Below are 16,365 nucleotides of genomic sequence, written 5' to 3' on the forward strand. Positions count from 1 at the left end.
ATTTGGGACGTGCTCAAAATCGCGCACGAAGGAGATGAGGTGGCCAAGATCACCAAGCGGGAAATGATCGAGGGGGAGCTCGGTCGATTTATGCTCAACCAAGGAGAAGAGCCACAAGCCATGTACAACCGGCTAAAGACCTTGGTGAACCAAGTGCGCAACCTCGGGAGCACCAAATGGGATGACCATGAAATGGTCAAGGTTATTCTTAGATCACTCGTTTTTCTTAACCCTACTCAAGTTCAATTAATTCATGGTGATCCTAGATATAAACTAATGTCTCCCGAGGAAGTGATAGGAAAGTTTGTGAGCTTTGAATTGATGATCAAAGGCTCCAAACAAATCATCGAGTGAGGCGCCACCTCCACACCCGAGGTGCAACCCGTCGCATTCAAAGCGACGGAGGAAAAGAAAGAAGAGTCTACGTCAAGTAGGCTCCCCATCGACGCCTCCAAGCTCGACAATGAGGAGATGACTTTAATCATCAAAAGCTTTCGCCAAATCCTCAAGCAAAGGAGGGGGAAGGACTACAAGCCCCGCTCCAAGAAAGTTTGCTACAAGTGTGGTAAGACCGGTCATTTTATTGCAAAATGTCCATTATCAAGTGATAGTGACAGGGGCGACGACAAGAAGGGAAGAAGGAAGGAGAAGAAAAAGTATTACAAGAAGAAGGGCGGCGATGCCCATATTTACCGGGAGTGGGACTCCGATGAGAGCTCCACTGACTCCTCCGACGAGGACGCCGCAAACATCACCGTTGTCGGCGTTTCGACCCCGGGGGGGTCCTTGGACCGACGAGTAAATTGTCGTCGCGTGCCCCAGCTCAGATGGGTCGGCGCGAGACGGAGCGCGAAGGGGGGAAAAGCCAGAGGGAGGCAGGCGTAAAAGGGGAAACCCGCGGCCTTCGTGTTTGTCCCGCGCCCAAGTCAGGTGCGCTTGCAGTAGGGGGTTAGAAGCGTCCGCGTGGGAGGGAGCGAGAGGCCTGCACGCGCCGTCCCGTCCTCCCCGCGCGGCCAACCCTCTCTAAGAGGGCCCTGGACCTTCCTTTTATAGGCGTAAGGAGAGGGTCCAGGTGTACAATGGGAGATGTAGCAGTGTGCTAACGTGTCTAGCAGAGAGGAGCTAGTGCCCTAAGTACATGTCGTCGTGGCAGCCGGAGAGGTTTTGGCACCCTATTCATGAGATGTCGTGGCCGTCGAAGGAGCACTGGAGCCTGGCGGAAGGACAGCTGTCGGGGCTGTCGAGTCCTTGCTGACGTCTCCTTGCTTCCGTAAGGGGGCTCAGAGCCGTCGTCGTCATGGAGCATGCGGGGCGCCATCATTGCTTGTTTACCGGGGCGAGCCAGATGGGACGCCGGTCTTGTTCCCCGTAGCCTGAGCTAGCTAGGGGTAGGGTAATGATGGCCCCTCCTGTGGTGTGGTCGGTCCGAGCCCTGGGTTGGGCGAGGCGGAGGCTCCTCCGAGGTCAAGGTCGACTCTGTCTTCCGAGGTCGAGGTCGAGTCCGAGCCCCTGGGTCGGGCGAGGCGGAGACCGTCGGCTGAGGCCAGGGCCGACTAAAAGCCCTGGGGTCGAGCGAGGCGGAGTTCGTCGTCTTCCGGGGCCGAGGCCGAGTTCGAGCCCTGGGGTCGGGCGAGGCGGAGTTCATCGTCTTCCGGGACCGAGGCCGAGTCCGAGCCCTGGGGTCAGGCGAGGCGGAGTTCGTCGTCTTCCGGGGCCGAGGCCGAGTCCGAGCCCTAGGGTCGGGCGAGGCGGAGTTCGTCGTCTTCCGGGGCCGAGGCCGAGTCCGAGCCCTGGGTCGGGAGAGGCGGAGTTCGTCGTCTTCCGGGGCCGAGGCCGAGTCCGAGCCCTGGGTCGGGCGAGGTGGAGTTCGTCGTCTTCCGGGGCCGAGGCCAAGTCCGAGCCCTGGGTCGGGCAAGGCGGAGTTCGTCGTCTTTCGGGGCCGAGGCCGAATCCGAGCCCTGGGGTTGGGCAAGGCGGAGCTTCCTATGGCGCCCGAGGCCGGACTTGGCTGCTGTCAGCCTCACTCTGTCGAGTGGCACAGCAGTCGGAGCGGCGCAGGCGGCGCTGTCCTCTTGTCAGGCCGGTCAGTGGAGCGGTGAAGTGACTGCGGTCACTTCGACTCTGTCGACTGAAGGGCACGCGTCAGGATAAGGTGTCAGGCGAAGTGACTGCGATACGGTCGGTCGGCGTGGTGACTTGGCTAAGGTTGCTTCTTGGCGAAGACTGGGCCTCGGGCGAGCCGAAGGTGCGTCCGTTGCTTGAGGGGGCCCTCGGGCGAGACGTAAATCCACCGGGGTCGGCTGCCCTTGCCCGAGGCTGGGCTCGGGCGAGGCAAGATCGTGTCCCTTGAGTGGACCGAGCCTTGACTTAATCGCACCCATCAGGCCTTTGCAGCTTTGTGGGTACCCCTAATTATGGTCCCCAACAGTAGCCCCCGAGCCTCGAAGGGAGTGTTAATACTCGCTTGGAGGCTTTTGTCGCACTTTTTTCAAGGGGACCGGCCTTTCTCGGTTGCGTTTTGTTCCGGTGGGTGCGCGCGAGCGCACCCGCCGGGTGTAGCCCCCGAGGCCTCAGAGGAGTGGTTTGACTCCTTCGAGGTCTTAATGTGTTTCGTGATGCTTCGGCCGGTCTGGTTGTTCCCTCATGCGAGCTGGCCGTAGCCCGGGTGCACGGTCGGGTCCCAAGTTCTCGGGCTGGTATGTTGACGCTGTCAACAGTTTGGCCGGAGCCGGGTTTGCGAGAGCAGCCCCCGAGCCTCCGCACAGATCGAGAGGACGGTCAAGGACAGACTCGACTTTTTTTACATACGCCCCTGCGTCGCCTTTCCGCAAGGAGGAGGGGGGGAAAAGCGCCATGTTGCCCTTGGAGGGCGCCGAACATGGTGTCTCCAGTGAGCTGCTAACGGGTAATCTGAGTGGACGCCCGTGCCCCATTTGTTAGGGGTCGGCTAGTGGCCCGGAGGCGCGCTCCAAAAGTACCTGCGGGTGATTTGCCGGACCCGGTCCCCTTTTGACGGGGTTCGAGGGCTCGATGCCTCCCTCTGATGGGATTCCGTTACAAAATCGTTCCCGTTGGTCTCGGAAATGTCCTAGGGTACCTCGGGAGCGTAGCCCGAGCCTTGGTTATGTATCGAACGTACCCAGGGTCATCCCTCGCTCTACGTCTGAGGCAGCTGTCGAACCCTTCGAGGGCCAGCCTGCGAACCCCTGATCAGTAGTGGGCGCGGAGCCCGAGTGGCCTGAGGCGGCCGTTGAACCCTTCCGAGGGGCCGGCCTTCGAACCTCTGACCAGTAGTGGGCGCGGAACCCGAGCGCTCTGAGGCGGCTGTTGAACCCCTCCGAGGGGCCAGCCTTCGAACCTCTGATCAGTAGGGGGGCTCGGGGCCCGTTTCCTTCGCGGAGAAGGATCCCTTTCGGGGTATCCCCTTTCCCGGTCCCTGTTGTAAGAGAGAGAAAGAGGAAGAGGAAAAGGATACGAAATCGAATGACGTGGCGCACCTTTTTTGACGCGGTCATTATGGCGGAGGTGAAGCGTCGCCTGCTTCGCCCGCCAAAGGTGCCGCCCGCCCTGCCGCAGAGTTAATGCGACGGGACGAGTGGTACACGGGGCGGCCGTTGCGCGTGCGCGAGCCGTTCGAGGAACGGGCGCTTCGCTTTGAGTTTTGAATCCCGCGGCGAGTTCGGGCGAAGTGTTGAATGGGTCTCGCCTGGGCCTTTATATATTCGGGAGAGGGACCGGTGACGGTTTTTTACTCTGCTACTTGCCTCCTTCTTAGGTTTTCGCAACCCGTGGGAATAGCCAGAGAAAGGAAACCGCTCACCCAGTCCTTTCCGCCGCCACCTCTTCTGCTTGGTGATGGCCGACCGGGTGACCATTGTTCCGCCGCGTGACACGTGGCCTTTCTCCACCGTCACGGCGGATGACCTGGAGGCCCTTGTTGCTGAGGGTTTGCTTCGCCCTCTCTCCGGTGACCCACAGCCGGAGTGGATGGCCCCTCCGAGCGGAGTCGCCCCGTCCCCGCCGCTGGGGTATGTCGTGAGCTTCGTCTCCTTTCACGAGCGGGGGTTCGGAGTGCCGGCAAGCCGTTTTATGCGGGCAATTCTGCATGTCTACGGGGTGGAGCTGCACAACCTCAGTCCTAACTCCATCTCGCAAGCCGCCATCTTTGCGGTGGTTTGTGAAGGATACTTGGGGATTGACCCTCACTGGGACCTGTGGACTCATTTCTTCTCTGCGGAGCTTTTTGCCTCGCCGACGGGGGAGAGAAGGGTCCGCACGGCAGTGCGGGCTGGTGGCTGCATCCTCCAGCTGAGGCAGGCGCGGGCGCCGCAGTATATCCCCGCCATCCTTGCGTCCTCGAACAAAGGGTGGCAGCGCCGGTGGTTCTATCTCTGAAATGACGACGGGAGGCTCCCGTCGTTTTCTCAGCGAGTGGTGACCGCCACCGCTGATATCTGGCGCTACGGGACCCCGCGCGACAGACAGAAGAATCTCTAGCCCCTTCTGAAGGCCTTGGAGGAGTTGCGGAAAGGAGGGCTCACCGCTGCGGGAGTGGTCGCCGCCATTCATCGCCGGAGGGTGCTTCCCTTGACGGAGCGGCGGCTGCCGCTTTGGGAGATGATGCCGGAGGCCGACTTGGAGGGTTTGCGGATGTCCTTGGATCCCCTTCTCGTCGACGACCTCCACAGGCGGGTAGCCATCACGTTGGGGAAGCTGGACGCCGGCGTCCTTTCCCAGCCCTTGATGCATCCTGACCGCGGGTGTGTGTCCCTGGTGAGTGTCCGCTCCTTCTTTCTCCTTGCGTCGGATTGCCCTTGGTTCTCACAGCCGAGACTTTTCGTCTGTCTCCAGGAGGTAGAGCATCACAAGCCTTCCCTGCCACCGGTCCCGGAGGATGCGATGGACCGAGCTGCGCGGAGGGTTGCCGCGGAGAAGAGGAAGGAGAAAAAGGACGCGAAGAAGGCTCGGGCCCACGAGCGGACGCGGGCCCGGGACGCCTTGGAAAGGCTCCGTCGTTGGCAGGAGCGTGCCAACACCCGGCGGGTGTAGCCCCCGAGGGAGGGTCGGGCTTTGCCGAGGCAAGGCTGACCCTTCCTTGATGATTAGACTTTGTGTGTGAACGAGGTGTATGAACGATTTGAAAGCATCTTAAGGGTAGAAGCGACGTAGCTGTCGGATGTTCCAAGCGTTGTTGTAGACCTCGCCTTGACTGTTGGCTATCTTGTACGTCCTGGGCTTCAGAACCTTGGCGATGACGAACGGCCCTTCCCAGGGAGGCGTGAGTTTTTGCCGCCCTCGGGCGTCTTGTCGCAGCCGAAGCACCAAGTCGCCCACCTGGAGGTCTCGGGACCGAACCCCTCAGGCGTGGTAGCGTCGCAGGGACTGCTGATACCGCGCCGAGTGTAGTAAGTCCATGTCCCGAGCCTCTTCCAGCTGGTCCAGCGAGTCTTCTCGGTTTGTTCGATTGCTTTGGTCGTCGTAGGCCCTCGCCCTCGGGGAACCGTATTCTAAGTCTGTGGGCAAGATGGCCTCGGCCCCATAGACTAGAGAGAACGGTGTGAAGCCCGTGGTTCGGCTCGACGTCGTCCTCAGACTCCAGACCACCGAGGAGAGCTCCTTCATCCATCGCTTGCCGAACTTGTTGAGGTCGTTGTAGATCCGTGGCTTGAGTCCTTGCAGAATCATGCCGTTGGCACGCTCTACTTGCCCATTCGTCATGGGGTGAGCCACGGCGGCCCAGTCCACCCGGATATGGTGATCCTCGCAAAAGTCCAGGAACTTTCTGCCGGTGAACTGGGTGCCGTTGTCGGTGATGATGGAGTTCGGGACCCCAAAGCGATGGGCGATGTTGGTGAAGAACGCCACCACCTGTTTGGATCTGATGCTGTTTAGGGGTCGGACCTCGATCCACTTGGAGAATTTGTCGATGGCGACCAACAGGTGCATGTAGCCCTCGGGTGCCTTCTGCAAGGGGCCGACGAGGTCCAGACCCCACACAGCAAACGGTCAGGTGATGGGTATGGTCTGCAGAGCCTGAGCGGGCAGGTGGGTCTGCCTTGCGTAGAATTGACACCCTTGCAGGTGCGGACAATTCTAGTGGCGTCGGCCACCGCGGTCGGCCAGTAGAAACCTTGTCGGAAGGCGTTTCCAACAAGGGCTCGGGGCGCCGCGTGATGACCGCAAGCCCCCGAGTGTATTTCTTGTAAGAGCTCCTGGCCTTCGGCGATGGATATGCACCGCTGGAGGATGCCTGAGGGGCTGCGGTGGTAGAGCTCCTTCCCATCCCCCAGCAAGACGAACGACTTGGTGCGCCGCGCCAACCGCCAAGCTTCGGCTCGGTCGAGGGGTAGCTCTCCTCGGTGGAGATATTGCAGGTACGGGGTCTGCCAGTTTCGATTAGGCGTGACCCCGCTCCGCTCCTCCTCGACGCGCAGTGCCTCACCCTCGAGGGCCGAGGGTGCCTCAGGGTGAGCCGAGGGTGCCTCGGGCTGGGCCGAGGCCTTCTCGGGCTCGAGCGCGTCGTCGGTCTTGACGGAGGGTTGATGTAGGTCTCGGGAGAAGACGTCCGGGGGAACCGTTGTCCGCCCCGAGGCTATCTTAGCCAGCTCGTCCGCAGTCTCGTTGTATCGTCGGGCGATGTGGTTGAGCTCGAGCCCGTAGAACTTGTCCTCCAGGCGCCGAACCTCATCGCAGTAGGCTTCCATCTTCGGGTCACGGCAGTGGGAGTTCTTCATGACTTGGTCAATGACGAGCTGCGAGTCACCGCGAGCGTCGAGGCGTCGAACCCCTAGCTCGATGGCGATGCGCAACGCGTTGACCAGAGCCTCATACTCGGCCACATTGTTGGACGCCGGGAAGTGGAGGCGTAGCACGTAGCGTAGGTGCTTCCCGAGGGGCGAGATGAAGAGCAGGCCCGCGCTTGCCCCTGTCTTCATCAGCGACCCATCAAAAAACATGGTCCAGAGTTCCGGTTGGATCGGAGCTGTCGGGAGCTGGGTATCGACCCATTCAGCCACAAAGTCCGCCAAGACTTGGGACTTGATGGCCTTCCGAGGGGCGAACGAGATTGTCTCGCCCATGATTTCCACTACCCACTTTGCAATCCTACCCGAGGCCTCTCGGCACTAGATGATCTCCCCCAGGGGGAAGGATGACACCACAGTCACCGGATGAGACTCGAAGTAGTGTCGCAACTTCCGCCGCGTCAGGATCACCGCGTACAGCAGCTTCTGAATTTGTGGGCAGCGGATCTTGGTCTCGGACAGTACCTCACTGATGAAGTAGACTGGCCTCTGGACGGGCAATGCATGCCCCTCTTCTCGTCTCTCAACCACGATCGCGGCGCTGACCACCTGAGTGGTAGCGGCGACGTAGATCAAGAGGGCTTCTTCGGCAGCGGGGGGCACCAAGATGGGCGCGTTCGTGAGGAGCGCCTTCAGGTTCCCGAGGGCTTCCTCGGCCTTAGGGGTCCAAGTGAAGCACTCGGCCTTCCTTAAGAGGCGGTACAGGGGTAGGCCTCTTTCGCCGAGGCGCGAGATGAAGCGGCTCAGAGCCGCAAGGCATCCCATGACCCTCTGTACGCCTTTCAAGTCCTTGATGGGCCCCATGTTGGTGATGGCCGCGATTTTCTCCGGGTTGGCCTCGATGCCTCGTTCGGAGACGATGAACCCCAAGAGCATGCCTCGGGGGACCCCGAAGACACACTTCTCAGGATTGAGTTTTACGCCTTTCGCCTTGAGACACCGGAATGTCACTTCAAGGTCGGAAAGGAGGTCGGAGGCTTTCCTCGTCTTGACTACGATGTCATCGACGTAAGCCTCGACCGTTCGACCAATGTGTTCGCCGAACACGTGGTTCATGCACCTTTGGTACGTCGCACCCGCATTCCTCAGACCAAATGGCATAGTAACGTAGCAATATATGCCAAAAGGTGTGATGAAAGAAGTCGCGAGCTAGTCGGACTCTTTCATCCTGATTTGATGATACCCTGAGTAGGCATCAAGGAACGACAGGGTTTCGCACCCAGCAGTGGAATCCACGATTTGATCGATGCGAGGCAGAGGGTAGGGAACTTTTGGACATGCTTTGTTTAGACCAGTGTAGTCTACGCACATCCGCCATTTCCCTCCTTTTTTTTCTCACAAGCACAGGGTTGGCAAGCCATTCGGGATGGAATACCTCTTTGATGAACCCTGCTGCCATTAGCTTGTGGATCTCCTCGCCTATGGCTTTGCGCTTTTCTTCGTCGAATCGGCGCAGAGGCTGCTTCACGGGTCGGGCTCCAGCTCGAATATCCAGCGAGTGCTCAGCGACATCGCTCGGTATGCCGGGCATGTCCGAGGGACTCCACGCGAAAACGTCGGCGTTTGCACGGAGAAAGTCGACAAGCACTGCTTCCTATTTGGGGTCGAGCTCGGAGCCGATCCGGACCTGCTTGGAGGCGTCGTTGTGGGGGTCAAGAGGGACGGACTTAACCGTCTCCGCTGGCTTGAAGATGCCGGCGTGGCGCTTCACGTCTGGCGCCTCCTTGGAGAGGCTCTCCAGGTCGGCGATGAGGGCCTCGGATTCGGCGAGGGCCTCGGCCTACTCCACGCACTCCACGTCGCATTCGTACGCGTGTCGGTACATGGGGCCGACGGTGATGACCCCGTCGGGGCCCGGCATCTTGAGCTTGAGGTAGGTATAGTTGGGGACGACCATGAACTTGGCGTAGCATGGCCTCCCCAGCACTGCGTGGTAGGTTCCTCGGAACCCGACCACCTCGAACGTGAGGGTTTCCCTTCTGAAGTTGGAGGGAGTCCCGAAGCAGACGGGCAGATCGATTTGTCCGAGGGGCTGGACGCGCTTCCCGGGAATGATCCCATGAAAAGACGTCGCGCCTGCCCGGACCGAGGACAGATCGATCCGCAGGAGCCCGAGGGTCTCGGCGTAGATGATGTTGAGGCTGCTGCCTCCGTCCATGAGGACCTTGGTGAGCCTGACCTTGCCGATGATGGGGTCGACAACGAGCGGGTATTTCCCCGGGCTCGGCACGCGGTCGGGGTGGTCGCCCTGGTCGAAGGTGATGGGCTTGTCGGACCAGTCTAGGTAGACTGGCGCCACCACCTTTACCGAGCAGACCTCCCGACGCTCTTGCTTGCGGTGCCGAGCCGAGGCGTTCGCCACTTGCCCACCGTAGATCATGAAGCAATCGTGGACCTCGGGGAACTCCTCTGCCTTGTGATCCTCCCTCTTGTCGTTGTTGTGGGCCCTGCCACCTTCCGCAGGTGGCCTGGCCTTGTGAAAGTGGCGCCGAAGCATGGCGCATTCCTCAAGGGTGTGCTTGACGGGTCCCTGATGATAGGGGCACGGCTCCTTGAGCATTTTGTCGAAGAGGTTGGCGCCTCCGGGAGGTTTCCGAGGGTTCTTGTACTCAGCGGCGGCGACAAGGTCCGCGTCGGTGGCGTCGCGTTTCACTTGTGACTTCTTCTTGCCTTTCTTCTTGGCGTCACGCTGAGTAGACGCCTCGAGGACATCTTTCGGCGGGCGGCCCTGGGGCTGCTTGTCCTTCCAGAAGATGGCCTCAACCGCCTCCTGGCCAGAGGCGAACTTGGTGGCGATGTCCATCAGCTCGCTCGCCCTGGTGGGGGTCTTGCGACCCAGCTTGCTCACTAGGTCGCGGCAGGTGGTGCCGGCGAGGAACGCGCCGATGACATCCGAGTCGGTGACGTTGGGCAGCTCGGTGCGCTGCTTCGAGAATCGCCGGATGTAGTCCCGGAGAGACTCTCTTGGCTGCTAGCGGCAGCTTCGGAGATCCTAGGAGTTCCCAGGGCACACGTACGTGCCCTGGAAGTTGCCGGCGAAGGCTTGGACCAGGTCGTCCCAGTTGGAGATCTGCCCCGGAGGCAGGTGCTCCAGCCAGGCTCGAGCGGTGTCGGAGAGGAACAGGGGGAGGTTGCGGATGATGAGGTTGTCATCGTCCGTTCCACCCAGGTGGCAGGCCAGCCGGTAGTCCGCGAGCCACAGTTCCGGCCTCGTCTCCCCCGAGTACTTTGTGATAGTAGTCGGGGTTCGGAACTGGGTCGGGAACGGCGCCCGTCGTATGGCCCGGCTGAAAGCCTGCGGACCGGGTGGTTCGGGCGAGGGACTCCGATCCTCCCCGTTGTCGTAGCGTCCCCCACGCCTGGGGTGGTAGCCTCGGCGCACCTTCTCGTCGAGGTGGGCTTGACGGTTGCGGTGATGGCGCTCGTTGCCGAGGCGACCCGGGGCCGCAGGCGCTGTGTTGCGCGTGCGCCCGTTGTGGACCGAGGCTTCCTGCATGAATCGGGAAGTCGCGGCGCGATGTTCCGAGGGGTACCCCTGCCTTCGGGAGGCAGAGCTTTCGGCCGTCGGACCACGGCATCCTCCAGGAGATTCTTGAGCTCTCCCTGGATACGCCGCCCCTCGGTGGTTGATGGATCCGGCATCGCGCGGAGAAGTATTGCCGCTGCAGCCAGGTTCTGGCCGACCCCACTGGAAGCCGGTGGCGGCCTTGCCCTGACATCATCGGCGATGCGGTGCTGAATGCCCTGGGGTAGATGACGCGCTTCTCCGGTCGGAACTTGGCCTGCCCATTCCTGCCCGACGTCCCGGTGGAACGGCTCAAGTGTTCCTGCTCCCTCGTCGAGCCTGGCCTGCATCTCGCGGATTTGCTCGAGCTGTGCGTCCTGACCCCCCGCAGGAACTGGGACCACAGCTAGCTCCCGAAGGATGTCAACGCGAGGCGCAGGCCTAGGGGGATCGCCGTTTTCCGGTATACCAAGATGGTTGCCTTCGCCGGGACCCCCAAGATCGACGTGGAAACATTCACGACTTGGGCCGCAGTCCTCGTCGCCGAAGCTACGGCTACCGTCGGAACAATCGGAAAGGCAGTAGTCGCATGCGGTCATGAAGTCCCGCATGGCACTGGGGTTACCAAGTCCGGAGAAATCCCAACAAAAGTCGGGCTCGTCATCTTCCTCGGAACCCGAGGGCCCGTAGGTCGAGACGGCTGTCAGCCGGTCCTAGGGTGACCGCATACCGTACCCCGGAGGGTTTGGACTCGCCTCTATGAAAGCGTCCACCGAAGCGAAGTCGCTTGGTGGGTCGAGGCTGAATCCAAAAGGCACGAGATGGGAATCGGTCGGTACCTCTTGGTCGACGGGCGGTGACGAAGTCACGTCAGGGGTAGACTGCACCGTCGTCTCAGGTACGAGGGTGACGCCCAGCAAGTCCCTTGCGAGAGTACTGGCGCCGTCCGTCCGCTTGGAGTTGGCGTGTTGCGGGGAAATGACGCTCGTCTTCGTCTCAGACGCGAGGTCGATGCCCGACGTGTCCCCCGTTGGGGCGCCGGTGCCGTCGACTCGCTCGACAGCCGACGAGGTGCCACCTCCTGTTTGGCCTTGGTTACCCCGCCTCCTCCTCCATCGGCGGGGGAGGCGACGGGACAAACCCGAATGTTGTTCTTCCGCCACGTGGGGAAGACGTCGTCGATTCCGCCGCCGGCGGGCGGGTTGTCGGCCGCCATTGTCGCTGTCGCGCGGCGGGGGAAGGAGTATCATGTCGTAGCTGCCGTCGAGGGACATGAACTCAAGACTCCTGAAACGGAGCACCGTCCCGGGCTGGAAAGGTTGCTGGAGACTACCCATCTGGAGCTTGACGGGAAGCTGTTCGTCAACACGTAGCAGGCCCCTACCTGGCGTGCCAACTGTCGGCGTTTCGACCCCGGGGGGTCCCTGGACTGACGAGTAAATTGTCGCCGCGTGCCCCAGCCCAGATGGGTCGGCGCGAGACGGAGCGCGAAGGGGGGAAAGCCAGAGGGAGGCAGGCGTAAAAGGGGAAACCCACGGCCTTCATGTTTGTCCCGCGCCCAGGTCGGGTGCGCTTGCAGTAGGGGGTTACAAGCGTCCGCGTGGGAGGGAGCGAGAGGCCTGCACGCGCCGTCCCGTCCTCCCCGCGCGGCCAACCCTCTCTAAGAGGGCCCTGGACCTTCCTTTTATAGGCGTAAGGAGAGGGTCCAGGTGTACAATGGGAGATGTAGCAGTGTGCTAACGTGTCTAGCAGAGAGGAGCTAGTGCCCTAAGTACATGTCGTCGTGGCAGCCGGAGAGGTTTTGGCACCCTGTTCATGAGATGTCGTGGCCGTCGGAGGAGCGCTGGAGCCTGGCGGAAGGACAGCTGTCGGGGCTGTCGAGTCCTTGCTGACGTCTCCTTGCTTCCGTAAGGGGGCTGAGAGCCGCCGCCGTCATGGAGCATGCGGGGCGCCATCATTGCTTGTTTACCGGGGCGAGCCAGATGGGACGCCGGTCTTGTTCCCCGTAGCCTGAGCTAGCTAGGGGTAGGGTAATGATGGCCCCTCCTGTGACGTGGTCGGTCCGAGCCCTGGGTTGGGCGAGGCGGAGGCTCCTCCGAGGTCGAGGTCGAGTCTGTCTTCCGAGGTCGAGGTCGAGGTCGAGTTCGAGCCCCTGGGTCGGGCGAGGCGGAGACCGTCGGCTGAGGCCAGGGCCGAGTCCGAGCCCTGGGGTCGGGCGAGGCGGAGTTCGTCGTCTTCCGGGGCCGAGGCCGAGTTCGAGCCCTAAGGTCGGGCGAGGCGGAGTTCGTCGTCTTCTGGGGTCGAGGCCGAGTCCGAGCCCTGGGGTCGGGCGAGGCGGAGTTCGTCGTCTTCCGGGGCCGAGGCCGAGTCCGAGCCCTAGGGTCGGGCGAGGCGGAGTTCATCGTCTTCCGGGGCCGAGGCCGAGTCCGAGCCCTGGGGTCGGGCGAGGCGGAGTTCGTCGTCTTCCGGGGCCGAGGCCGAGTCCGAGCCCTGGGTCGGGCGAGGCGGAGTTCATCGTCTTCCGGGGCGAGGCCGAGTCTGAGCCCTGGGTCGGGCGAGGCGGAGTTCGTCGTCTTCCGGGGCCGAGGCCGAGTCCGAGCCCTGGGTCGGGCGAGGCGGAGTTCGTCGTCTTCCGGGGCCGAGGCCGAATCCGAGCGCTGGGGTCGGGCGAGGCGGAGCTTCCTATGGCGCCCGAGGCTGGACTTGGCTGCTGTCAGCCTCACTCTGTCGAGTGGCACAGCTAGAGATGTCAATGGGGACCCGATACCCGCTAACCCGTGGGGAATTCCCCTATTAGGGTACGAGTATGGGAAAAAATTTGTCCCCATGGGTATGGATATGGGACAAAATCTCCACCCATTGGGTAAACGGGTATGGGTTTGGTAAGCAATAATCCGAACCCGATTACCCATGGGTATTTCATACGTGTACATATGTCCTGTTTGTATGAATGAGTTGAGGCCGAGTCGGTCATCAAGCCCGGCAGACTCCATTTCTTATATTGGTCCCGAAGTACTGATTTCTTTTCTGATGGATGGATGAATGGATCATGGTTCATGGATGAGTGCTTGCCGATGTGGTGGTGTATGAAATCTGGATAGTTTGTGCTAGATGTTAGTACCTAGTTATCCCTTATTTGGGGATGGGGACCCATTGGGGACCCGAAACCCGAATGGGGATGGGTATGAGATGAGTTTTGTACCCATGATGGGTATGGGTATGGGGATGGGGATGGATCAAATATGATGGGGATGGGTGTGGGATGCTGTAACCCGGTGGGGAATTCCCCATTGACATCTCTAGGCACAGCAGTTGGAGCGGCGCAGGCGGCGCTGTCCTCTTGTCAGGCCGGTTAGTGGAGCGGCGAAGTGAGTGCGGTCACTTTGGCTCTGTCGACTGAAGGGCGCGCGTCAGGATAAGGTGTCAGGCCACCCTTGCTATAAATGCTCCTGCTATACGGTCGGTCGGCGTGGTGACTTGGCTAAGGTTGCTTCTTGGCAAAGACTGGGCCTCAGGCGAGCCGAAGGTGCGTCCGTTGCTTGAGGGGGCCCTCGGGTGAGACGTAAATCCACCGGGGTCGGCTGCCCTTGCCCGAGGCTGGGCTCGGGCGAGGCGAGATCGTGTCCCTTGAGTGGACCGAGCCTTGACTTAATCGCACCCATCAGGCCTTTGCAGCTTTGTGCTGATGGGGGTTACCAGCTGAGATTAGGAGTCTTGGGGGTACCCCTAATTAAGGTCCCCGACAACCGTCAACAAGGGTCTTCTCTTCCCCAACGTCGGCCATAAGTGCCTCATGGCAAGGGACGGCAAAAAGAAGGTAAAATCTAGAGCCTCCACTATATATGCAACATCTAGTGATGAGGATAACTCTAGTGATGATGAGGATAATTTGCTTGCTCTTTTTGCCAACCTCAACATGCAACAAAAGGAAAAAATTAAATGAATTAATAGGAGCTATTCATGAGAAGGATGAACTCTTGGATAGCCAAGAGGACTTCCTAATTAAAGAAAATAAGAAGCATGTTAAGGTTAAAAATGCTTATGCTCAGGAAGTAGAAAAATGTGAAAAATTAACTAGTGAGCTAAGCACTTGCCATGATACTATTTCCAACCTTAGAAATGAGAATGCTAAATTAATTGCTAAGGTTGAGAATTTAAATGATTGTGATGATTCTCTTGTCAAACTTAAAAATGATAATGCTAATTTGATTGCTAAGATTGACAAGTTGAATGAATCAATTGCTAGCCTTAAGATAGAAAATGATAAATTGATTACTAATGCTAAAAATTTAAATGTTTGCAATGATATTGTTTCCAATCTTAGAAATGAAAATGTAATGTTACATGCTAAGATTGATGAATTAAATGTCTGCAAACCCTCTACATCCACCATTGAGCATGTTACTATTTGTACTAGATGTAGAGATGTTAATGTTGATGCTATTCATGATCACCTAGCTTTAACTAAACAACAAAATGATCACATAGCTCATCTTAGTGCTAAAATCAATGAGCATGACTTAGAAAATGAAAAATTTAAATTTGCTAGAAGTATGCTCTATAGTGGGAGACGCTCAGGCATTAAGGATGGCATTGGCTTCCAACAGGGAGACAATGTCAAGCTTAGTGCCCCTAAGAAATTGTCTAACTTTGTTAAGGGAAAGGCTCCCATGGTTCAGGATAACGAGGGTTACATTTTATATCCTGTTGGTTATCCCGAGCACAAAATTAGGAGAATTCATTCTAGCAAGTCTCACTCTGGCTCTCATCATGCTTTTATGTATAAGAGTGAGGCATCTAGCTCTAGGCAATCCACTCATGTTAAATTGCCTAAAAAGAAAAATCCTATTGCATCAAATGAGCCTATTATTTCATTTAAGACTTTTGATGCTTCATATGTTTTAACTAACAAATCAGGCAAAGTAGTTGCCAAATATGTTGGGGCCAATCACTCTGGCTCTCATCATGCTTTTATGTTTGGGTACCCAAGGTGTTTGTTTCTAATGTCAAAGGACCTAAGACCGTTTGGGTACCTAAGAACAAGGCCTAAACTTGTTTTGTAGGTTTATGCATCCGGGGGCTCAAGTTGGATCATTGATAGCGGGTGCACAAACCACATGACTGGGGAGAAAAGGATGTTCTCCTCCTATGAGAAAAACCATGATCCCCAAAGAGCTATCACATTCGGGGATGGAAATCAAGGTTTGTTCAAAGGACTTGGTAAAATTGCTATATCTCCTGACCATTCTATTTCCAATGTTTTTCTTATAGATTCTTTAGACTATAACTTGCTTTAAGTTTCTCAATTATGTAAAATGGGCTACAATTGTCTTTTTATAGATTTAGGTGTTACTGTCTTTAGAAGAAGTGATGATTCAATAGCATTTAAGGGAGTACTCGAGGGTCAGCTATACTTAGTTGATTTCAATAGAGCTGAACTCGATACTTGTTTAATTGCTAAGACTAACATGGGTTGGCTCTGGCATCGTCGACTAGCCCACGTTGGGATGAAGAATCTTCATAAGCTTCTAAAGGGAGAGCACATTTTGGGACTAACAAATGTTCATTTTGAGAAAGACATGATTTGTAACACATGTCAAGTAGGAAAGCAAGTTGGTGTTCATCATCCACACAAGAACATCATGACGACCGACAGGCCGCTTGAGCTACTCCACATGGATCTATTCGGCACGATTGCTTACATAAGCATCGGCGGGAGTAAGTACTGTCTTGTTATTGTGGATGATTATTCTCGCTTCACTTGGGTGTTCTTTTTGCAGGATAAATCTCAAACCCAAGAGACCTTAAAGGGATTCTTGAGACGGGCTCAAAATGAGTTCGGCTTAAGGATCAAAAAGATTAGAAGCGACAACGGGACGGAGTTCAAGAATTCACAAATAGAAGGCTTCCTTGAGGATGAGGGCATCAAGCATGAGTTCTCTTCTCCCTACACACCACAACAAAATGGTGTAGTGGAGAGGAAGAATAGAACTCTACTTGACATGGCGAGGACCATGCTTGATGAGTACAAGACTTCAGACCGGTTTTGGGTGGAAG

This window comes from Zea mays, chromosome 10 (genome assembly GCF_902167145.1).
Source record: "Zea mays cultivar B73 chromosome 10, Zm-B73-REFERENCE-NAM-5.0, whole genome shotgun sequence".
NCBI lineage: Eukaryota > Viridiplantae > Streptophyta > Magnoliopsida > Poales > Poaceae > Zea > Zea mays.